The sequence below is a fragment of the Melanostigma gelatinosum genome, assembly GCF_949748355.1.
Source record: "Melanostigma gelatinosum genome assembly, chromosome: 16".
Lineage (NCBI taxonomy): Eukaryota > Metazoa > Chordata > Actinopteri > Perciformes > Zoarcidae > Melanostigma > Melanostigma gelatinosum.
In genome coordinates, this window is record NC_136649.1 from 4,561,613 (window position 1) to 4,588,070 (window position 26,458).

At 42.3% G+C, this 26,458-nt stretch overlaps 1 protein-coding gene across 1 annotated transcript in view; it reads left to right on the top strand.

The window, feature by feature from the left end:
- Positions 1–376: 376 nt before the first annotated feature.
- The window catches only part of LOC306790404 (leucine-rich repeat and fibronectin type-III domain-containing protein 2), a gene marked incomplete at its 3' end in the record, with an annotated part of 39,891 nt that continues 13,809 nt past the window's right edge, over positions 377–26,458 (top strand). The window contains exon 1 of the mRNA XM_079286644.1: positions 377–464. The remainder of the gene's footprint in view (positions 465–26,458) is intronic.

The window sequence follows — 26,458 nt, forward strand, 5'->3', positions numbered from 1 at the left end:
AGGCATTTTGTTTCAGAAGCAAATGATTCCTTATTAAATCATAATACTGCTCCCTAAATTACAAAAGGTTTTGGTGAGCTCCATGGCATAGTTGGCTGGCATTGTTCAGTCTGTGTGTGAGGATGCCTTGAATACAGAGGTTAATGTGTTAATGTGTGATTCTTCATCAAACGCCACTTGAGGGCCTGCGGCCGTATTCGGTTCAACATTCATCGGTTGACTGTACGTGACCTCTTGCGACCTCATCTTTTGAATTTCCTCCTACGCCTTACCTTCAATGGGCAAATAACCTTTCAATGCAGAGGGTGAAATCATGGTGTAGATGATGTTTTTTTGTTTCTTTTAAAACAGCTCTTTTGTCTCTTGCTTTCTCTAGGTTGCTCTCTCATCGTGCTCGCTGAGCGTGAATGTGTGGCCTCGAGGTGTTTCTGAGGAACCATATGGCACAATACCGCACAATATAGGTAATGTTTCCCTTTCCTTGTTTCATTCGGTTTGTGATTAACATAGGGACGTACCCCATAAAAAGTCCTTTCCATTTCTTATCCGAGCACATACAAAGCAACCTCTGGCCGAGGCAGAAAATATATATATATTCACTGTTACAGAGGCCTTTCAACATGATAAGTGACCGAAAACCTCAGGGCCGGTGGTGATAAACTCCAGCATTTAACACCTGATTTGTGGGTCTGCTTGGTGAATTCTTCTCAGGCTCCACTTTATCTTTCACCCAGGAGTGATACTAAGTATCTGAGAAAAGAAACGCTGCGTAGTGTTGGCATGAATAAATGGTTCTCCAAGAAAAGAAAAGAAAAATGCCAGAAGACATAAATGAATCAGTCAGGTCCATGCCTGTCTCTTCAGCATGCACTGTGTAGAACACAAACAAATCAAGCAAGCTATTAGCACCTCCCACTCACATTATGAGCCTGCATATTGAACTTCACGCAGTGTATTTATTTCGTCGTCGTGCTCGCAGAACGCCTCCGTGCTCCCAGCATAGTCTCTCTGCTGGTGAAAGAAATATAAAGTAAATACACTTAGTGCGCTGCATTCATGACCAGCTATCATGATGGTGAAATATAATATTCCATGTTCAAATATCTATGCATATGCTAGATTACTCTCTGTTTTAGTGGTGACTTTTAGTGTGCTGTGTTTGAGTAGGGCTCACACACATGACTTTAAAGCTACAAGTAACTTTCATTTTGTGTTGATTTTGGCGGATCCACATTCCTTTTATAAAACCTCATTTTACTGCAGCAGGGTCTGACAGTTTGCCCTGCTCAGTCCTGGTTATGTTTTATCCTACAATCTTACACACGAAGGCATCGTCATCGGTAGTACTCACACTTCCCTCGTGTCTTCTGTGGTTTTGAAGCAAGCTATGAAACATTTGAACCATAACACTGAGCTTGGGCATGGAAACTACACGTTTTGGACCAAATGGCTGCAAACTTCATGTGTGGAGTTTGCAGCCATGGCCATTTACCAGGCAAGCAGGGCAAAGGTCAAATCATGGCATTGGATCCATTTTGCAATGTAGATGCACCATCTGTGAATTCATTTGCGAGTTGCAAATAACATGACAAGTAAAATAACCGAAATAGTTGTCAGTAGCTTGTAGTAGGTGAGGTGCTCAAATGAGTTTGTTGACCTGTTAGGAGTTCAAACTCTGTCATTAATAGTTTTGAGCCTTAATAATAATTAGGATAGTTCAATATTTAGACATTTTTACACTTTTGGTTTCTCGCAGGTGAGAAGGTTGATACCACTCTCATGTCTGTAAGCTGAATAAGAAAGTGGAGTCAGCAGCTGGTTAGCTTAGCTTAGCATTAAGACGACACAGGGGAACAGTTAGACCGTTACCAAATCTACTTTGTTGAATCCGTACGATGCAGGAGATTTCAAAGAGTGCTTTCAGGCTTTTGAAGCTTTCTGTTTTCCTACTCAAGAGGTTCGTGAAGGTAATTCAACTGTGAAAAAAACGATGAGGAAGGTATGATTACATGCAGAATAAATGTGCTTCTTGCTAGATTTTAGCAGTGGAAACAAGAGATTTGTACCTTTTTATTTCTTTTCATGCACTGCTTTCACCTGCTTGGTATTTTTAAACCCTTTACAAAAGCGAACAATACTATTTTGATCCAAAGTACGTCTAGCTTAGAGCGTACAGTACTCGAACAGAATGAAGCGCTGCCTGGCTGTTGTTGATATTCAGCTCCACAGAAAAGAAATGGAAGGATATGAGAGAGGTAACGAGGAGCAGAATCAAATTTGTTTGAAAAAAAACAATTCTGTGTTCTCTTGAACCTGAGATCTATAATGTGGTCACCGTGCGTGAACACAAAATAAAGTGCAGCAGTTTGAAACAGAATGACTCTGCTAAGCGATTCATTTTAGGTGCGTCACATATTTCCCATTAACGTCTTAACTGCGGTAAAAGGCTGAACCCTGAGGCCGGGAGTATGAAGCACAATGAGATGAAGATGTATTTTTAGATCACAATGTGTGAGAGCTTGACAAATCTATTGTGACCCGCACCAAGGAGATCCGCACCAACTGAGACTCGATAACGAAGTCGCTTTCCTCTGAGGAATGTCTCGGGAAATCCATCATGCCTTGTTTCAATTAGTTCCCCCTTCATCCCAGGATTCTGTGAGTCTGATATCTTAATGAAAACACTTTGCACATGCAATGTAGATGTGAACTTTTAAATGACTGATTGGTGTGACAGGGCTCTGTGTTTTCCTTCCACTTTATTGCATTTTGAAAAAAGTTAATATCTCCTTTCCACTGCGGGGTTCGGCTTGACTCGACTCACTTATTGGTGCCAAGTCCTTTTTTTTTGTATTTCTTTTGTCCACTGCGGATAGTCCACCTCAGTGCTGATTACTGTAGCGCCGCCATCGGAAACTTCGGTGATGCCATCAAGCAATGCGCTCTGAATCCTTGAATTGGCAACTAAACCAGGCTGTTCTTATCCAGCATACATAGCTATACTAAATAGTGAGCTGGAATTCATGATTTGCGATTAACGCAAGGGAGGCGAGTGTGTCGTGCATATTCTATTGCACAGCGTGGGAGTGGCGTGGCACTGTAGTCCGAGATGCTGCACAGGAGTACAGGGTGGATGGATACTGTTGTTTGTGAAGAAATAGTTCCAACAGCCCTATGAAATCACAAATAATCGTGGGCCTGCAGTTAAGTTCTGTTCTACTCCTCGCAAAAGACATCACACTAAGCCGTTTTAAGGGGTTTTCTTGGGGATGATCCTACTTAGGACGGCAGATAGAGCCAACAGAGATCAACAGTTTCCATGCAAAGCTTCTGTAACACGCCCTCACTGTTTGTGTTCCACAGCCCCGGTTGCCACTTGCACAGGCAGACAGCGCAAGGCAGGTGTGTCGAAAGGAGGGAGGGCTGGTGGTGTGTATGTGTGTGTGGGGGGGGGGGGCCTGATCAGGAAATGGTGTAGCGAAATCAAATTTATTTTTCATACGCCGCGGAGATAGAATGTCATATATCACGCCATGTAGCAATTTGGTGCCAGTCTCAGGCAGAGATGAAAGATGAAAGAATAGCAATCAAAGATACAAGGGAGGGAAGTCAGCTGCTGGAGTTGCTATGGGATCCGCTCCCACTGAGAACAATATCAACTGTGTTGAAATCGTCATCCAGTATCCTGTCAGTGTTGGTTTTCAGTGTGGGACAACTCACTTCAAACATCTTACGCAGGAGGCAACAGGAATGACATGTAGCCCTTCTTCTCTTTGTCGACTGTATACTCACTTGTAAGGGATGTTAAAGAAACATATGTGGGACTGAATGGATACACTTTGAACCATGGAACCCCAGAATATGCAATATAAAATAAATAAAAAAAGACATTAGGAAATACATAATCATATGAATACATTGTGTGAATTATATAAACTGCATTGATGTTTCATATTTGCTGATAACCAAACACGCTCCCTTTCGTTCCCAACACGTGTCAGGCACACACATTGTCTATCACCAACCGAAACCACCTCTTAGATATGATTTGTTGTTGCTGCCGTTTTTTAATCACATTAGTCATTAAACCGTAAATGCTTCTGAGATCCACCAGAAGCTTTCAAAGCCATAAAGATGAAGGCAAGGGAACGCTAATAGACACATCATGGTTTTCTATGTCTCCATGGCATAGTTCAATATTCTACCACAAGTTTTTTTATATGTTTTTCCACATTGAGCTCCGTTCTCATATCCATTACAGTGCTACCCTTCCTGATTGTACACTGTTGTCTGATGGGCGACACAGACTCCTGCTTTACCGGACAGAAAGACGAGACAAGCATCCATCATGCACCAGTATATGCTCAGAGCTTTCCCTTTCAATCTCAATTCCTTCATTCGCAGTCATAGATTGGCTGCACCAACATGGCGTTTTTCCAACCGCTTCCTTGTTTCTTATTTAAGGTTTGAGAATCGCCGCCGTCTTGTTTCACACCAGAGAGCAACTAAATACAGTAACTATATCAGGCGTTGAAGCTCTTTCCTCTTCACTGGCTTCATGGGAAAAAAAAAGGTTCCGATCTGCACCATGTTCCGCTTCATGATTTCGAGAAGAGATATCGAGCTACATATGGGGCGCACAGCACAGTCAATGCAAAATAAAAGTCCTTTTTGAAAGGCCATTTGTTCTCCGAGCTTTCCTTATTTTCCTACTTCTATAATTAGCTGGTGGGCGTGCGTCATTATCTTCCAACAAGAGAAATTGATTTGCATCGGATACGAGCAAAGTCGTACTACACTGGCAGAAGTTTTTAATAGTTGTGGAATTAATAGACTGACTGGCTTTTTTCCTTGCAGTGCACTATGCAATTGTAGATCTAGTTATCAAGATGCCGCACTCAGCAAATCCACACAGCACTTGTCTTTTGCTTTGAGGATGAACATAAACTAGCTTGGTGAGGACTGTGGGTGGGTGTAACGCTTGTTTTTGCCCTCCCAATCATTAATGCGTTCATTTGAGTTACTCGATGTAAAAGGGGGCGTTCGACCAATTTTTCATGTACAAGACAGGATTACTTACCAGTGACATTTATCGGGAATAAGCATCGCTGTATACACTGTATATTATTTTATACCCACCCACCTCATCTATGTAAAGCAACCTGTTAATAGCTCCACATTCATTCCAGCACCATGTTGCACTCTGCACATCGCCTACGTTTCTGTTCACAAAGTACGTCGCGTTGTTGTTTTATAGTCGAGTGCATTGTTCCACTGTGTTGTCCCTGTTTTTAGACAAATGTCTATTTCTGTGCATGTACAAAAAGAATACAGGAGTCAAATTCCTTCACGTGTTCAAACTAGGGACGGGTGATGAAGAACGTTTTGTTACAATTTAAGAAATACTGAAACTGACTGTTTCTTAAATGGGAATATGATATTTCAAGACGATGGTCGTTTGAAGAAAAAAATGTTCGACAAAATGATTATACATTAACATGTTATCACCTCATTATTTAGCCAATTTAAACAGCAGCAGAGATGGAGCGACATCAGCATTCATTTGAAGTCGTGTTTCTGGCAACTTGGTGTCGAAGACCAAAACAAGAGTTAAAAAAAGGTCGTACGTTTTGGACTTAGTCTGTCTCTTTAGCTGCTAAATGCTAAACACTTTGATAAAGCGACCGTACACCACCTGCCCAGTACCAAGCAACAGACGGCTGTTATGTTAATGCTGTGGACCAGAAAACCAAAACAATGAGCTGGAAGAATAGGAGTCAGGGCATTCATTTCCTGTTGATTTGTCGCTACAAGCCTGCGACCCTTTTCAAATTTCACATCGTCATGTGAGCCATCGTTAATACAAAAGCATTGATTAGTGCAGCTTTAGAGCCCCTTGAAACTCCGGAGCCACCGTTGTGACACCCAGCACCAGGTATTATGGTCTAAACAATGCGCGTAATCATCGTGATTACAAAGCAATAATTAGGCAAAATGATATTCATAAGGAGCTGATTGTAGTTTGGCTGTAGCTGGGAACACCAGTGGGGTGTTTAAACCGAGCCCACTCATCTTAAAATCAGCGACCGTGTGGGGGTGCTGAGAACAAAATACAGGTGTTTTGTAAACACTCCCACACAACGGTGATATATATTTATATTATAAGCGGAGGTTCTGCAGCAGGCAGCGCGTTGCATCAGCGCATTGTATGTGCGTGAATCCCAGCAGAGAAGCCTCAGCCCAGTGATGAAGAAATCACACGCCCAGTCTCCGTTGAGCACCAGCGCTCATCAAATCTCCCCAACGGATCGGCGACATGTTGTTTTTCACGAATGCTCATTATCATCGTAGCATTCGGCTACAACAACAACATATTATTTCTTGCTTGATTGCTTATTAACTTTTGTTTTTTGTAGAATGATTTCACGTGGTAATCAGTCTCAGTCCACAACTGAACGAGGCCTCCTCTGCCGCTCCGCCGCCTCGCACACAACCCCTGAGCAGAGGGGAGCACTGAAGAACCCTGTCTCTTTGGGGGGATCGAACCTATTGAGGCATTTCCCTTCATCTGTTTGTGGTTTCACGTTGTGAACCGTTCCCCGTGTTGTTCCTCACCTGCCGTCTGTGAGAGGACAGGATGAGGATTGGAAATCTTTTCGTCGAGCACACCACGTTGGATCATGACTTCAGCATTACTTCTCAGCCTCGGAAGTGTTTCTACGAGAGAGAGATTCATCGGTGCTATTAAGTGTAAGAAGACGTACATCTGTAGTGCAGCTGAAGGACATACTGTACTTATCAGATATTATCTCTTGATCTGCCGAGAGATTTACCGTACATCATCTTGCAGCTTTGGATGTGAACGGATATGAGAACATTTTGTTTTGGATATGAACATGTAAAGCGCTCTGAACAGCTCCAGCTCATCGTCATCACATTCCAACTTCTTGGAACAGGAACTGTTCATGGTGCTGATTTGCCAAATGTGTTTAAAAGTTACATTATTCAGCCTCAACGTTTCCTGCTCAAACAGACTTCAACATGTATGTGAGCTCAGTGCAGCATAAAACAGCTGTTATTGTTTTGCCTCATGATCAAATACTAACGTCTGACACCTCGACCGACTTCACAGTAAATGTAAACTGACCAGCTCAATTTAAGGATTGTCTCAAAAGTGGATAACTGCCAAAGAAGCTTTTCAGAGTGCTGTCAGATGTTTGTATCATGTATATTCTAAACCAACCTTATTTGAATCTGGACCTCCTCTCATTGCATGCACAGCATCCTTTTCATTTTTGTGAAATGTTCCAATGAGCGACTGCTATTTCAGCCAGAAAAACATAAGCAAACAATAAACACGCTGCCAGGTTTACAGGTCACCATTTATCATATGTTCTTTTCCTCACCCACCTTTCTACTCTACCCAACCCCTGTACTACAACAACTACTACAACAACAACAACAACAACACGGATTGCAAAGAGAAGAAAAAAAGTAATAATGAAGGTCATGAAAACTAAAGCCCACTAAATAAAAACAGATGTTCAGGTATGACGTATCTGCCGCGTGGCTGGAAGTTTTGCAAAAGCAATCGTTGGAGTTATAAGGGACCAGAGCAGCAGTAAAAATTGCCAGTGACGGCCAAAGCGTCGGAATTATGGCTGTCGGCACATTTGGAGCAAAACTGTTTCAGACACATACAAGAAAGGCCCACCTGAATAAATCAATACCAGTTAAAGTGAAGCCGTAGCTATATTCACGGAATATGTTCACCTTGCGACCAAACACAGGAGTTGCTGCCTGCGATTGGGTAGTTTGTGTTGTGTGACTTTTGTGTTGCAAAGGGTCAGTTTCTATTCACAAAACAACACGAACAAACCAGCTGGTTGAGGCAGCGGTAGACCGGCAACCTCCGTGTTGCATGAGGCAGAATTACTGTTTTTGCTTTGAAGAGAGCGTATGGATATGATAATATGGCGCACACTTTTTGTTGCTGCTGCCATCCACAGCAGTACATGGCGGAAGGCAAGCACCGCGGTTTGGAGAAACAGACTGTAGGTAATACACCAACTATGGATATAAGTAAGGACCTCATATATCCCCACTTCAAAATCAAAATACAAACGATCCCCTTAGCCTTACATGCAGTAAAGGCTTTCAAAGCGTAACACTTTTTTGATTACGGGAGAAATAGAGAACACAACAAGCTGAGGCTGTGGGAGTTTAGGTATGGGATGCAGTGCGTCCAGTGATGCCCTTCTAAGGATCTTCTTACCTTGTCAAAGGAAGCAGTGAGCAGCCAACGAGCATCGATAAATGGAGTTCAGCCCCGCCAAGCTGGAGTGTGACAGCTCTCTCTCACTCTCTCACTCACTCACTCACTCACTCACTCACTCACTCACTCACTCACTCACACCCCTCTCGACTGTTGTGTTTCGATCAATGGACTCCGCTGACTGGTGTGTGTCTCGGGTAAGTGCAGCAAACCCAGTGACCACAGAGCCTGTCAATTTGCTGCGAGGCCTTCGCCCTCTGCAGCAGTGATCCCTGACACTGAACTACTGCTGATAACATTACACTTAAAAAGATGCCATGGAATATGAAATTCAATTGACAAAGTGTCATTAAGGGGTTCATGAAAAGGGCAGGGGCCATCGGCTCAGAAGTTGAGTCTTACAGCATTTCGATGCAATAGCAGGATATGCAATGTTGACATTCATAATCAATATTCCTATTGTGGAGTCAAGATTCCTTTTCTCGCACATTCTGCTATGAAATATTGAATTCATTGGTAACAAGTGCCTAATGAGACGATAAAACGTCATCACCGTACCACCTTTAGCTGTGAAGTCAGGCTATCAGCGACCTACAGCACAGAAGCATAACGTGAGCTGTTCACTCCTGGCGACAGCATTCATGCTTCTCTTCTTCAATCAGAACCAGAACCGTTTATTGCCAAGTACGTCACACATAAAAGGAATTTGACTTGGTGAATGGTGCACAACAATAAACAATGAGTGCTGGAGAGTGCTACTTAATGTCATGTGAGAAAGTATTAAGGCCTTTTTTTCTGGCCTTGAGTGATGTCACTCGATTGTCATTGTCTACAATTTGAAAATGCCCAAAAAAAACCTGTGGGTGTTGAGTTCGAAAGAAGTGAACTCACCTGACCTCTGTAGCCTGCTTTATATCTCTACTTGAGCAGAGCGGCTCGAGGCTATATTACAACAGCTGCTACTAGCATAACACACCCAAATTTCCGGTCAAACTGTCGATAGTTGAGTTGCATTGTGGGTAATCTAGGTGCCAGGTACGAAGAGGGATGTATGGAATAAATAAGACTGATCTTGATCTGTTCTGCTTTGATTTTGATGTTTGTTGTGCCCTTTCAACAAGACACATGCAGGACAACCCATTGCATTGATATATGAAGGATGAGGAAAGGGATGAGGAAAGGGCAGCCTGCAAATTTGAATCTTTGCCATGCATCTGTATTCGTAAAGGGCGCATACCTTGTTTCCTCTTTTGTTACACCACCAATATTGGCCACAAAATCAGGGAACTAGCTGTTCAGCTTCATCAGCACTGTGTACCCTCGATGCAGCGTATTGAGAGCTGGGGGGGGGCAGGCTGCTGAGGAATGAGGCTAAAATTAGAACATAAAATATGGCAGAAATGGGGTCAGACTGAAGATTGAAATAGGTGAAACCAAAAAGACAGAGTATTACAGCCAGAGCTGTCTCAACATTCAATGACATGCTGACATATCTTCATACGACTGTCTGGGAAGACTACAACAACAACAGGGAATTTCCCAGGATACAAAGGGAAACAGACAGCCACCTTCTCCGCTGCCCAGCAGCACCAGCATGCGATTGAAGCGCGGACATTAGAGGAAGCTGAGCTTTGGCATACGGCTCCGGTGGCCTGAGCGTGCACTAAAGAGGTTCACGAAGCACCATAAATTACCAGCTGCTTTTCTTGTATGGTATGGTCGAGCTTTCTTTTTTTTCTTGTCTTTGTGGCCAGTTTGTATGATGACAAAGAGATGGCAGCAGCATGCTGCTCTGTGATGGGGATGTTTACCGCACCGGAGCATGCAGCAAAGTGCATCTCACATCAAAGGGGAACAGCCAGTATCTCCGTATCGCAGCCTACTTCAATCATCACTCCGGGTTCCTTTTATGATCGACATTCTCTGAAACTAATTAAAAGAAAAGGCAGCCTTATCATAGCTCTGAAAGCAAATCACATATTGAGTAGGGAACAAAAGTTGATCCTATTATTGTAACCGGAATATTGGCTGACTGAATCGCACGCAGATTATTCTTTTTTTTCCTTTTATTTGATTTGATTCAGCGCTAGCTCATCTTCCGACAAATATGAAACAATCCGTGCTCTGTCCGCGAAGGGAAGCCCGACAGAAAGCCGGCTGACGCCTCGCTGATTGGTTTTGTGCCCTTCATGTTTTATATATATATATATATTTCTCCTCAATGACTTCTTCCTGTCAGCCATTTTGTGAACACGTATACGAGGAGGCCCTATTTCAAAAGCTGCTTGTCTCCCGATTCGAGAAGCTTAAGCTCTTCCTACACCTGCAGTATGAATCGTATAACATTCCCTCATATGGACAGTCCTCTGCATAAACACACACACACACACACACATATATACATCTAGCTGGAGTGAGCGTTCGCACGTTGCAAATGGAGACTAATCACCCGGCATCAAATCTGTTAGCCTTCACTCAGCCTGTGGAGGGACCTGGGTTAACTTGGTATTTGCTAACGGTTCTGGGTGTTTGTTTTCTCCTTCTGGGAGTGGCACATGGGTGGGGTTTACTGCCTTTAATGTTGGGTGAAGCTTGGATTGCAGATGGCTGTTGCTTTGCTCTTGCAAACACTTGCTCTGTTTGAACATTTTCATTCATTTTAGAATGGCTTTAGGGTTTTGTCTTTGTTGTGTCATATATTATTGTGTTCTCTCTCTCTCTTTCAGAATAAGGCAACTATGCTTCATCTTTTTGCGAATGTCAATTACTTCCATGTAAAGATCAAAAAACAATCACTGAATTGATCCTATTAACAGCAATTGACTGGATATACTGCACCGTACTTCTCTGTGCCATAGTGCTCCGTTGTCGTCCAAACTGTACTGTTATAAACAGCCACACTGGTCCCTTCATTACAATGAGCATGAGCACTGTAGTTTAAGTTAAATAGAAGCCAAAACCATCTTCCTGCCAAAACCTCACTTGTTTGTAGCTTGATGTCTGTGCTCATGGGCATGCAACTCCCCCTCAAGAGTATCAATTAGGGCTGGTTATCAGCAATCGATGCATTTTAAGAAGTACCAAGTACTACTTACGTACCAAGCTTCTCCAATCAAACAATATCTGCAATCCGTCCCATGGTACCCATCAACAAAGAGATATATATATATATATATATATATATATATATATATATATATATATATATATATATATATATATATATATATATATATATATATTTGTATGGTTTTGCTCGCAGCCAATCGCTGCACGCATACTTTGGCATCCGTCTGTGACATGTGATTGGCCCACTACCGCAGCAAGTACAACCCCTACAGCCTGGATCGCAATGCCTGCACTCAAGGCTCTCAACGTAGAGAAGGCTGAGCCAGTGGCTAGAAGCTAACTGTGCTAACAGCGGTGCAAATAACATGAGAGCAGCTAGCCACTTCAGGCGAACTGGAGTCGACTCCAACTCCTGTTACTACAGCACATGTACAGTCCAATGCATTCTTGTTTTCGTTAAGGAAGTGAATTTAACCATCAGATGCTCCACTCACTCTTTTTCCCACAATGCCCGGTGTTCTGCTCCCGTCTTTCCCAGCTGTACAGACCTCGGAGTTTCCTTGTCGGGAGCGAGGAGGTCGGAGTACAGACGCCGAATATCAACGCTTCACGTATTCTATATTGGCCGACTGAGATATGATTAGACGATTAACAGAACGTGGATCTGCAGTGATCGAAACAAAGACAAACATTTACTTGTTTGGGCTTTTCAAATACAAGACTGATGATTTGTTTCTACCTCATATCATTATAAATGTCACCTTTAGAGAGAAGGAACTAAATAGACATCCAGTTGACCTCTCAGAATTTGCAATGAACACTGTTAATTCCCCTAATAGCCCATTCATCACCAATCAAAACTACACTCATTTTTCAACCAATCGTCTCATAACTTCAGACCCCTCAAACATCCACATTCAGCTCCCTCCTCTCAGTGCTAGAACTATGTTTTTCATACGAGGCTCAGTGCCTTCCGTTGACTGCTTCTTGTACCCTGTCTCTCCGTGTCTTCCTCTCAAACTCAAATGTTATGCTCCCACACCCTGTTAGCTCTCCGCTATTTGTTTAGAGGACGCACGGTGCTGGTTATCAGCTTTCACCGGCAGCCTGGAAAAAAAGAAGCCAAGGAGCGAGGAGCTGCCAGCTGCCAGTGTATGTGTGTGTGTGTGTGTGTCTGTCAAAGTGCGTGCACATCGGAGCGTCACCACGGATAGTTGTCGTTGAGCAGAGAACATGAGAGTAAAACAAAATTGAATTTTGGGGCTGTCAACCAGCGCACTTTCAGCAGCCTGTCAAAATGGAATCACAGAAGGCTCGATCAGACGTTGGTAAAAGGTTTTCTCCCTTCCACGTATACAAATTTAGAAGGCTTTACACCCACTGTGAAAGACTGCCCGTAGGCTTTTGCATACAATGCGTGCATGATTGGCTTCGCCGCCGGGGGGCCCCTGTGCAGTATGTCGTAAGCCGTAACAAGGGTGATGGATGGTGCTTGTTACTCGCAAGTGATTTGCATCATCTTTACTGGTGCCACAAAGCTGCCATCTTGAACCGCATTTTTTCTCCTTATGCTGCGTTCACACCGGTCGTGTTGATTTTTTGACGCACTGCAAAATCGCGTCCAACGCACTGCACAATCGCGTCCAACCCGCCGCCGGTCGTGTTCACACCAAACGCCGCAAAATGTCGTAGCGCCGGAGAGGGGACGTGGTTTATCGTCCTGGAAGCCGTTCACCTGGCCGCCATTTCTTTCCGCTGTCAACCATGAAAGGAATAAGGACAATTGCTGCTTTGTACGTGTTGTGGAAGAACATCGGAATGCCAAACGCCGTCATGTCTGGTTCATAATATTGTTCAGAGGAGCTCCGTGGATTGTATCGAGCTGTATTCACTGTGTCTAGCAAGCCACCGGTCGCTGTTTACTACAGCTGTAGGAACACAAAATAAACTGATTTGGCTGTGATTCGGCAATAAACCGACAAAAAGGGACTCCGAAATAACTACATAATGACGCCGATTTGTACTTGTCTTCTCCGACAAAAAGGGACTCCGAAATAACTACGTAATGATGCAGATTTGTAGGTTACTGGTCTTCTCAATGGAGCTCTGATAGATCGGTGCTAGGCTATGCTAACATCGTAGCAGCTCCACCAGCACTCAATAACGTCATGTAGACGTAAATACGGCAGCGTCTATTCATTGTTTGTACCGTATGGTTTACACACACACATGTATACACATAGTTTGGTCCGGTCTCTATTGATATGAGGTATCGTAGAGCTCTGGGTGAACACAGACGGCTACAGGATTTATTTCCTGATTCAACAGCGGCAGGAAGTCAGTGATGACAGGGGGAGCAACTCAACGCTGATAGGCTATCGCGCCACAGCGTCACGCGATTATGTCGCAGAAGTTGAAAAATTTCAACTCGCGCGTTGGCGATTTTGCGGCGTCCACCGCACTGCAATAACGCGTCCAACGCGCCGCGCCATCGCAAAATCGCGGCGCGCCAGTCTCATCGCGTCTGTGCATAGACTTTGTATGTAATCTCGATGCGCGTCAAAAAATCAACGCGACCGGTGTGAACGCAGCATTATAATAGATCACGCGGTCGAAACTCATCAAAGAGTTGTTTCTCCTTTCTTTTTGTATTCAGCCTCTCAGGCACGGTGGGGGGATGGGGGGGAGAGATTGGTCTTTGACTCACACCGATCCACTTGTTCCCCAGCCTCCCTTGGCACCCATCGACCCTCCTCCGCGCGTGGTTCCGCTTCTGCCTCCGAATGTTTCCAGGCTATACGTCTCCTCTTCCCTCGCTCTCCCTTTCCCAATGCGGAGGCTTTCGCGTTGCAGTGCACCTTCAGGCTGTGTGTGGGATGGTGTTGTGGGCTGACATCTGGCAGCCTCTGATAAGAGAGTGAGTGAGCTGGTGCTATTCCTTCTGTGATGTTTTTTCTTTAATTTTTGAGGTCGTCCAGGGAGACCATTGGGAACGATTCTCTGATGTGTCTGAAGGACCTTGTCGGAAAAGTATTACATATAATATATAGTAGACTTAGACCATAAAGCCATTACCACGAAAAACAAGTCTTGTATTCTTTATGTGTGATGATTTCCTCACACGCTGCACCAAATATTAAAGCTGCAATAATGGATTTCTTGAATAAAAACACAACCAATGACGTACCACCTCATACATTTTGCGAACATGTTAGCAAACAACTGCCTGTTTACATTTCCAGCAGACACAGAGCAACACTCACATTTAGACCCATGTCTTTCTAAGACCACCAGCCCATTGTTTGCTCTCTTTTAGCTCTGATTGGTCTCCACCAACTTGAGAGAAATATGTCACTCTTTAGCTACTAAATGCTAAACTATTTAGACGGGGTCATCCCGATGTTCATAGGGTCCGATGTTCTTGACATAAACTAACTTTGTAAGAGATTGGCAAGGGCTATCTTCACAGTTCAAATTACAAAGGAATGAAGGCAGATGGACATGTTCAATGCAGTTTGAATGACAACAATCTGCACAGCCACTGTGGAAATATCTATTTCCAAATAAAAATAAAGAAAACTATCTCCCTCACATGTTAAGGGCGGAGGTTTCAAGGAGTATAACATTAGTAGGCTATAAGCTGTAAGTGGGTGATTTCCACATTTGACCCAGAGAAACAAACATTAAACATAAAACTCTTTGATCTTGGTCTTATTAATGTGTCATATTAAGAGGATATTAACCTGGTGAACATTGGATCCTGGGAACATAGATACACTTCTATGTTGACCAGCTAGTTGCTAACTTTGTCTTTTGACTACTGGCTGGTTCTGGTCGGGTAGTGCTCGGCTGATTTAGCTTTTCTCCGTAATAGCTGCTCTCTTCTGTGGCTTGAAATTAGGTTGATTCTTTGGGACGGAAAACCAAAACAATGAGCTGAAAGAGACTAAAAGCTGAAAGAAGCTCAAAAACTCAGAAGGGCTCAGACGTCCTGGTTTGTCCAGGATTGTCCTTGTTTCAAGGAGCCAGGAGTCCCAAGTCCGAACAAATATCTATAAATCCCTCCACCAAACTCTGACCAAATTGTCTAATAATTTAAACTAGAAAATGCATTTCCTGCTGAAAATGCGTTGGAATGCTGAAAGCTGAAATGAATCTCAAAAACATTGCTGACAATAGATATCCAATTTTTAAAAAATTGCAAAAAGCTTAATAATTCAAAAAGTTTAAACAAGTCTTAACAGCATTCCAACAATAAAGAAACAGGATAACAATAGTTGGAATGCTTAACAGCATTCCAACAATAAAGAAACATGCTTAACAGCATTCCAACAATAAAGAAACAGGATAACAATAGTTGGAATGCTGAACATCATTCCAACAATTAAAATAGTAACAGTAAGTATACTTGTTTTCAGCGCTTACGTAGACGTTTATCATGTTCTGTCCAACTCTTATGCAAAACAAGTCTGAATTCAACACTGATTTGTTTGACACACACACAGACAGATCAATGTGTCATTGTTAAGGCTGCTGCTAAGAAGTTTGTGGCTCATTCTGACAGAACCTGTCGGTACACTAACGGTTAGCTGACAAGCCAATGAGAAAGTCGGTCTTTTCTAAAGAGCTCGAGGAGGCTTATTTCTTCCTTCGTCAAGTACCTGGCAATGACATTGCTTTACATCACATGTGTCAAACTCAAGGCCTGCGGGCCGAATCCGGCCCGCCACGTCATTTTATGTGGCCCGCGAATCCGCCAGCAAAAAAAAAGAAGACAAAAAATAATTAAAAGTTAGACTTGGAAAAATAATTAAAAGTTAGACTTGATAATTGAAAGTATCCCCATGGTCGAAATTATGAGATAGAAAGTTGAAATGATGAGATAGCATGTTGTCTGTGTACCGACATTAAAACTATCACAACAGGTGGACAGGAGAGGCAACAGCCCGAAAAGCGGTTTTCCAACGATTGAAAAAGATCTACAAATAATCCCAAAATGTCCACGAAGAGAAAGATTGATGCCGAGGGAAGAAAATGTAATGAAAGATGGGAAAGCGAATACATGTTTGTGCTTCAAGGAGAAAAACGGGTCTGTCTTCTGTGTTATGAGGCGTGTCGGTGATGAAGGATACAATTCACGTCGGCATTTTGACACCAAACACGGAGCTAAATTTAGCCTCCAAGAAAAACATCAAACTGTCCAAGAATTAAAAGGCAGACTGCAATCACAGCAGAATATATCTACACAGCTACAGCCCAGTGCATGCTGAAGGTATGTGAGCAGAGCTCCGACCAGATACAGACTTTTACAAATGTCAGTTTGTGAAGAAACACCATCGCAGACCGAGTTCATGAACTAGCAGCAATCTAACAACACAGCTAGCTAAGAGACGAGCAGGTACTTGTGTTTCTAATGAACTGTTGATGAAAGCACAGACAACACGGATACATCATCTATCATGTTCATCAGACCTGACTCTCAGTGAGCAGCTCTTGGATGTAGCTGCCATGCACAGGACGACGACAGGGAGGAACATTAGTGATGCAGAGAGGTGACACAAACAGCTTTGAACAAAGTTAATGTCATAACTTGTGTTTGATATTTGTCTTTGATATTTTCTTTAATAGTTTGATCTTTGATCGTCATGTGGGTTTCTTAACCCTCAATTAAAATGATTTATGTTATAACAGAAATGTGTTTAAATATAATTTTTCATTTATATAACTGCATGTACAACATTTTTACACTTGAATAAACAATAATCACACTGACAAATCCCTTGTGTTTTAAAAAGGTATCTGACAATCGATAATGATATTGCACCAATGCAATCCTTGTGTTTTGTGTTTGCTAGTGTTATTATACAATATTCAAATAAATATGTTTTGGTCGATTTTGGAAGACAAAACATAATTTTCCGTCTGCAGTTGTGCGCTATCCATGGTGCTGAAAGGTGAGCTTGGTCGGCATGCTCAGCTCTTAGGTCTGGCTGGAACGCGCTCCAGGCAAAGCATGGCCACATACTTCCTCCACTTACTGGTTGTGAGTAGATAATCTCAGCCACAGGCCATTGTTTACTGCGTTTGAATTCTCTTTCTGGGAAGTTTTGGAATGAATTGCTTACCTCAGTGGATAAATACTGCAACATCTGTAAATTAATTTGACTCCTCGGCCCTACTCGGTTGAATAGCGTACGTGCCCCTTCTTAATAAAAGTATCTCCCCTGTTACCCTTTTTCTCTCGCTCCGTTTTGTGTTATGAAGGTATAGGGACTCAACATTATTTGTCATTCTGCAATTAATTGCAAATGTGACTCCGGGGAACGAGTCAGACATATCTAATTGCTATAATCATATCCGTGTTACGCCTCACATGGGAATGCGAGGCGTCATGGGCCACAGACTGTGGCTTTGCTAGCAGAGGAGTGCCAGACTGGCTGGCTGCATCACTTCCATCGTAGCCAGACTGGCTGGCTGCATCACTTCCATCGTATGGCTCCATCGACCTCTCACATGTCCCAAAATCCATATAAAAAGTCTGTAGTGTTTCATAAGGTTGTCACTAGTGGCATCTGTGGTCAGTGGTTTTTAAGATACAGTTCAGAAAAAGAATTCTACCCATATTTTTGGTAAACCTTTAAATGTCATCAACAACTAATATGCTTCATCGGAGTCAGAGCTGCAGATTTCAGGACCTTCAACATTTGTTTTTGGCTTCTATCTATTGAAAGATAGACATTTTCCAATGTCCATGTCCAAGTGATTTGAAGTCCAAGTCATAAATACAGTATATTTTTGGAATTTTTTGCTTTAAAATGTTGTCCTGGGCTCCGAAAGCAAATGTATTCATGGCCCAAAATCAAGCTGCCAATAGTTTAAAGGTGTACACACAAAAGTGGTGATTTTTCATTGAGGTATAGGTCTTTTTTTAAAGCTGTTCTTTTAAATAGAAAACATTATTGTGTGTTTAATTGTTCAAGTGCTGACACAAGTAAGTAAGTTGCAGAATCGAATAGATATCCTCGAGTCCTTGCGATGTGACCTTCAGCTTTACATTCCTTCTTACTCAAATCACATTCACATGTATTCAGCACTTCCTGGATACACAGAGTGTTTGTCTATCCCTCCTCAGGGTTCTTCTGTTTCAGAGTCTTGATTCTCTTGTTTGACATGATGTCAAACACATCATGGAGCATGCAAGTATAGATAGTAAACACACACACACACACACACACACACACACACACACACACACACAATCCAGGCCCTGGATATTACACCCGTTGCTCCATCTCACGCTTGAAAGGTCCAGAGTCGGAAAGTTCGGCAGTCAGGGGCGATGTGATGTGCCGGGCAGGGAGCCAACCAGATATGAAATGAAGAGGAGACACAAGTGAGATGCTGTGATTGGACAAAGGGAGCAAAAAGCAGAAGGTGTACCCATTGAGTTGTAAATTACCTGTTTACGTCTGATGTAGCGAAGAACCTGTGACTTACCTCGGGGAGGTGTGAGGGGCGTTATGTGATGGATACGGGAGCATCTCCATCACTGCAGCTCTGTATGTGGCCAGCTTTGTGTGGGAGCTGGAAGGGCACCGCAAACTGACTCATCCGTACATATCTATCTGGTTTTATGCTATATTCAGGATACATGTACGCACCTCTACAGTCAGCCTTGGGAAGCAGAAAGCTGAAAACACATTCTGTGACATTCTTGAGTTGCAGGCTGCTGAGCACAGTGCATTGAGTAAAGGACAGGAGAGGCTGGAAGTAGAGGTTGTACAAATGTGAATAGCAACCAAAACATTGGTAACAGTTGTATGAATATATTATATTGTTTACCAATTTTTGTAAAAAATGATTTTCGAAATTCAACTTGCATTTCTTTCTTCTTTATGATTTATTGCATTTCAATTGTGTTATACTGCACAAAATACATTGTTGAGTTCTCTCTACTTCTAGCCATGGCTGTGCTGTTTCCACAGAGCTGCAGGACTTCTATATTGCAGTGGATATCAAGGCCACAGAGAGAGCAATGTGACAGGAACAAAGAACACCCTGACACTGCTTGGGCTTCAGGGGTTAAGGGGGACACAGTCATAACTGGTGTGCAACAAAAGAGGAACCCAACAGAAACCTTAGAAACCAGGGATCAGGCCATACTCATAATTTTTATTAACAATATTAATATTATTGAATTGGGCGTGGATGATTGGATAAACACCATAAACTGACATGTGTACATGAATGCAGAATCTGTAGGCATCAGGAGATAGTCCTGGCTTCCGTTTGTAGTCCATTTGGTCAGCACCAATCACGTCAGTGGGCTTTGGTTGAATGCACGTAAGCAGTCCATGTGGAGAACAAAAGAGGCGGAACGCGTTGGCCGAAATTCAATCTTGGAACCCCGCCGGCTATCGTCGGAAGATTGATTTAGCTTTTTATTAGTCTTTGAGAAACATTCTGGTCATAGACGTTGTCAATCAACTCCAACTCCATTTGTGCTCCTCAAGTTGCTTATCGGACGGTGAACGACTGATGCATGGAAGAGGAAGTCTTGGTTAGTGAATATCTGTTGGCTGCACCAGAACCCCTGAAATATAGGCCGTTTCACCCATCCACTTCCCACCCTATGTGTTTATTTTGGTCTTTATACTACATCATCACACTCGTGACTAAGCGTCGGTATTTGACGGCGTGGGACTGAGAACAGGCTGTCTACTGACAACTTTTAGCACCTGCTAACATTCAAACATTCAGTGAAATGATAAGCTTCATTAAAACACACTAAAACTCCAGTGTGACTGTACTAAAATGCCGGTGATGAACATCAATTTCACATTTTGTTCCAGCTAATTTCATCACAGAGGTAGAGTAACGCAAAGTGTTCAGTCAATGTGTCACAAGCTCCAGATGGTTGGAGCTACCTACATAATTATGGTGGATGAAAATAAAATAAAACCCTCTCAAAGCCTGATTCTCCATCCGCGTCTAAATCACGCCTCTGGCTCGTCTTTACTTGCACAATATCCATGGCGATTTAGTGCAACCTGCTCTGCTCAGATGATTCAGCTTACCTCCACTGGCATATTGGCTGTTGAATATGAATTGAGCTCATATCAGTCATCCCAGACTGCCAGTGCACATTGTAATATCATCACGATGAAGCTTCTAATTGCTTTGCCATTAACCTTTAGATTTTGCCACGTCATGGATCTAAATTGCTCTTATACATTTATAACCGTTTTTATTTAGTAATTCTTTATGTTTCATCTGAAGGCTGCCAGCAATTCTCTGACCTTAACACTTCCGTTTACAAAACGGTATCATGTCCTCTCTGCAGGGAATTGATAAGAGACATTTGAGACGTTTAAGGAATGAGGTGCATTCAGGGACACAACAGCCACATCAAGCTAAATATTATGCCAGACAAACCAGCAAAGATAAATAGACACATTCTAATCCAATAAAGGTTAATTAGGTCGGCAATGGTTAAGAAAAAAAAATGTATAGAAAAACAATTAAATTTATTATCTGCTTGCCTTCAAGCAACATCAATTCATTTGATCTTGTTTTGGGGCTGTGGCATTCATTATTGATTGCGGGGGGCTTTCATCAAATACCAAGCAGGGTGGTGGAGCCTGGTTCAATTGATCAGCACGTGTGTGACAATGTGTGTTTGAAGTCGGATGTCGGAGGAATGTCTGTGATTAGCAGGAGACAATGGTGAACCAGAGGAATGAAGGGGCTTTACGCTTTTAATATGTCTGCCCTTTGCCAACGTGACGGCTTGTTAGACAGGCAGATGTCTCATCTGAGGATTGGAAAGTGTTCATCATGCATGATATTACAATTCTTGCATATTCCCTCTCATACCAAGCAAATGGGACGATATTGACGGGCTGTTGTCATGGCAGCCTGCGCAGACAAACACAGACCTTTTCATTCAAAAATATGGAGACTTGAATTTTGTTGCGATGGCACTTTGAGAGTAAACATCCATACATCATAGGAAAAAAAGACACTTCCTATAACCCCAGAACTTGCCTGAGAATCCAAACATTTTTTTACTTTACTTGAATATCAGAGTAACTCAGTCATTGCTGTCTGTACATCCATGGGTACACCGAGAACAGGAACCACCATTAGTTAATTCAGCATACTTTTAATGGTGCCAGATTGCCAAAATGTACACAAACATGCGTAAATAAACCCCAGCATTAGTCACAATCTCCATGGCGCACTTGTCTCAGCTAGCTGTTGTTATGATGGATATCTGGTTTTGAGTTGAAAACTTTAAGAACAGGACAAAGTTCTGCATCTTCACAAAAAAGCTACTTTGCTTCCACAAAGGAAGTAAACTGTGGCCTCGGTTTCATCGACTTGTCTTGTTAAAAAGCGCAAACACCATTACAGAGCCCCACTCAACCATATCATGACTCAGGCAACTGGGCTGCAGAGGCTGTGAGACGATCAAAGACTAAGTGTATTCAGCAAATTCAAGGCTGATTATAGTTTTCAAATGTCTTGTAGAACACAAACTGAGCATTGTGGGTTTTCTTTGATGGTTAAACAGTCCGGACGTTTTTGGCTCGTTCAGTTGTATTACATCATAAACTGACAACGGATGGGTTTGAATAAAGTCTGACAATAACAAAAGGCAGAAAAGACAAAGATATTGCGCCGCTTGCAGGTGCAAACCCACAAATGCCCCTCCAACACACTAAAGACATAACCTCAGTAGCCTCAGTGGTACAGTAACAACAGCCCTGCTAATGGCTCCAGTACATGAACTACATACATGAGTCTTAGGAATTGCTAAGTTTGATTGCTAAGTTTGGACATGCCGGCAGCTTCAAATAGCGGTGAGAGATAACCGTTGTCACGACTTAAGAGAGTCTGAGTGTCAGCACCCGCAAATAATGCAACATGACATCAGTGCATTGTGCACATCACACTCGGGTTTACCAAGTTGTCATCCCATGTCAACACGTTTTATCAAAGTGTAGCAGAGGAAAACAGAGAGGCAGGGAGATGTGACGCCGGCGAGTCCGGCTCTCTCTGCTCAGTAATCTGAGATAGTGAGTTTTTGACAACTCACTAGCTCTCTGGTTTTTTTTCTCTCACTCGTGGGACGTTCCAATGTATCCTCATACCCACATGATTAAATAGGGCGGTGGAGAAAAGATTATCGTGAGCGTTTTTTTTTTATCTGGCACCTATAGTTAAAGCAACCGAAACTACTTAAAATCTGGTCAGAATTAGGCCATTGTTAAGAGATAGGACCTGGTAAAGGTTAGAGACCCATTGTGGTCATGGTTTTGAAGGATGCTCTGGCCTCTCATGTCACCCGCTCTTTGTAGAAGCAGTCAAACATCACACTACTTCTATCTTTGCTTCTCACAAAAGAACAATGAACACAAGATGATGATTCGTATCTGAAATGTATAATGTTGAGAAGAAGATGGAAACCTCTCTCAGATTGACAGTTTAATATGAAGCTACAGCCAGGAGAATGTTAGCTTAGCATCAAGACTGGAGACTGCTGGAAAACAGCCAGTTAGCCAGCTCGCGAAATATCAATTTTGCAACCCATTGACTATCAATCTGTCGACGATTTAGGGGAAAGGCCAATATTTCAGTGGTTCTGGTGTAGCCAGTGAATATCTGGGTTACTGATATCCGGGCCAATACTTCCTCTTCCGTGTGCCAGTCATTGTTCATAGTCCGATAAGAAACGTTTTATACAACATTGGAAGTGACTTTTTGTAGGTGTTTAGGTCCAGAAGACCTTGTTTCTAATCTCAGATGAACAGATACCTGCTTATGAATGCAGATACATTTTTTAAAAAGCTGATAGAAAGCTAAATCATCTTCACATGCAGGTGGGTTCTCAGATTGCATTTCTGCAAATTGTTCTCCACACGGACTGTGTACCTGCCTTCAACCAAAGCCTGCTCTAACGTGATTGGTCATTACAACACAAACTACAAACAGAAACCAGAGCAATTCTGGAACCAACGTCTTGACTCTTTGCCTACAGATTCTGCATTCATATGCACATATCTGTTTATAGAGAGAAAACTATTGTACTATATTAATTCTTCGGATTTTTAGAATCTCAGAATTTAAGTTATCAAGCAAAGTATTACTTCCAAGGAGGCGAATAAGCACGGTCAGTGCAGAACCTGCCAATTGTCATACTGTGTGGGATCCGTTGCATTGGTTCAGACTCACTGGAAGTCCATGTGAGATCTGGTCCACCAGCTGACATGACCGACTGACTGGTCAACTTAGAAACAATCACTATCCATCAACAGCCAATAACAGATATCTGCTCTTTTCCTGCTGACAGGAAATCGGTTCAATGAGTACACATTACCTTTCAGGAAATGGGCAAAGAACAATTGATTAGTGTAATCTAGAGTGTCTTCATGTGACTGTGTATGATATGTATTTATTCTACATTAATAAAATGTGTGTGGAGACTGACATCTAAGGTGAAACTAAGGTCAGGAACACTGCACTTACGCGGAGCCCCTCTTAATGGTGTGATATCATTCCACTTTTTTTCCTGCCATGCACACATTACTAATCCATTAGTAAAATATACGCAATATGTTAAAAATACTGCAGGGTTTATTTCAATGTGTGTATGGCATTTGAAGTACAGATTGAATTGAGCAGACATTCTATGGTTGGGAGCTTGACCTGTAGGGCCATATCTTATATCATTCTTACGTCGTTGCTAGTTTCAGACCAACGCAGTCGTCATTTTATTGGCCAGCGCCCAAAGTATCAAATACACTTGTGCTCACCCGTGCCACCATATGGGCTGTTGGTCTTAAATGAGGTGTGGTCAAGCGCATTGTTGGCTCATTAATATCTTGAGGCAGCAGGAAGTGATTTCTCTATTGACCAACAAAAAGCTATTCTAAAGTCAATGGCGCAGTATCTTTCTACTGTTCAAAGGGCCCGTTACGTAGATGGTAAGAATGCATAGACCCAGCTTGTTACACAGTGCAGCAGCGCTCCTCCTCAGTTGAGTACGTCATTGGTGCGTTTGCATCAAATGGAGACGGCAGAGGCAGAGAGTCCACCGGCCAAGGACCACACGTGCCCCTCCTCCCCCTTCATAATATGCCACGACTGGTTACTATTTGTCACATAAAGACGCGGTATGCATATATACGGTGTTTCTGCACAGTTGCAGATAAAGATCAGGCTCCACTAATCCAATTCATATTTACTATTTGTAAAATTTGATTCCAGCAGCGGCTGTATTGGATTGTTTCCGACTCGTGTGATCCAAACATTTCCAATAACTCCAGCATTATGAAGTCCAAAAGTCGATATCTATTGAAAACAAATATACAGATATAATCATTTCCCAAATCCACAACATGTTTTTATCTCGAAAAATAGTGTGCTTCAATTCATATTTGTTGCTGTTTAGCCTTTCAAAAACAACACTTTCTCTCCAGAAAACTGCTTGCTTCTCCAATTTGCCGAATTTGCCATTTAGATAGCTATGTGTAAAGGGAATTGATGACACTGGTTGGTTTGATTCATGTTAAAGCCCAAAACACACCTTTGATCAATTTGTAGACTACATACAACCACTTAGGCCCTCGCGCCTGACTTTGCGCCCAGATTAAGGGCCGTTTAACCAGCAGAAGTGGAGTTGAACAGGCCGTAAATGCACTTGTGCCATGCACTTTAGACCATGTGCTACAGAGTGTTTAAATAAGGCCCATGGACTCTGATGGAAGCCAAAATTAAGAATCAAATTATTGTTATACTCGTTGAAGAAGACAAAGTATGCTTTTTGAAAAAGAGAAGAAAAAGCTTGAATTTACTGTTTAGCTTGAGAGTACCTTTAAGCAATGAATAAATAACTCTTTACTCTTTCCTTGTTTGCCATTTGATTGATGAGAGCACCACTGACACAAACAAGTGATTCAACCAATTACCAGATCTTAAAAGCTTTTATATTTGAAGTGATGTCCTTACATTCACAGAAGCAACAACAGCACATTTTATTTTGTGAGTGCAGGGAAGCAGAATTAGTGTAACAGTCTGCACTGAATGCCTATTATAAACAGTCTCTAACCAGTAATGTACAAAACACTAAAGCAACGGATGCACATAAACACATTTTAGTTCTTCCTGAGTTTGTTCATTTGCATATAGTCGAAGGAGTAACCTACATTAGCTGTAGTTGTTCTACTTTCTTTACATGCAAATGAATACGGTACTTCCTCTCAGATCTTACGTCAAGCTTTTCTTTCCTCCACGGTACACGTTTACAATGATTTATAATTCTTAGTATTCTTTCAAGCAATTGGTCTCTGAGTTTGTCTCTCATTTTACAGATTTTTGAAAGCAGAAATGACGATTGTAAATGTTTATCAATTGTAGCTAGCTGTCCAGGACTGACTTCCTTAAAACGAACCACGTGAACGTTTCCCTTGATGGCTACGTGCATGATATTGCACAATCCTTGTTGTGTATTTTTGAGGTAGCCTTGTAAGGACAATGTTTTGTTATTTTGTTCTAACCTGTTTGGATCCCTAGCTTGCTGAAGATACATACTCAGGTTAGATGTATACTGATGTTCATATTTTCACTTTCACAAGAAAAAAAAGCCTTCTGGGATGAGGACTAACCCATGAGAATGACAAATGTAAGACTGATCAGCTCTCTGTTTAACTGGAAATTGATTTTTTTTTATGGCTGAATATTCTGTTCTATGGAGTGATACAAAGAGCTATCCAAAATTCTTTGTAAAAAATCCTTTGACTCTTATTTCAATCTAATGATAAAGTCTTGACAGAGTCTTTGGCGCTTGGACTCTACAGGGAGATTTGTCATGGAGTCCAGACACTGGTGGTGATGGTGGCTGATGAGTTGATGAAGCTAATGAATCTGAGAAGACTGGGCGGAGATGGGGAGGTGGAGGGGTGCGTAACAGCAGCATGAACGTACTGAAGGTAGAGAGACAGCAGCAGGATAATAGGCTAACCATGTCATTGTGTTGTTATTGGATAAAGGAGACCAGCTGATCTAAACAGCTGACATCATGATTGATTGCTCCAAACAATGACAGCAAGG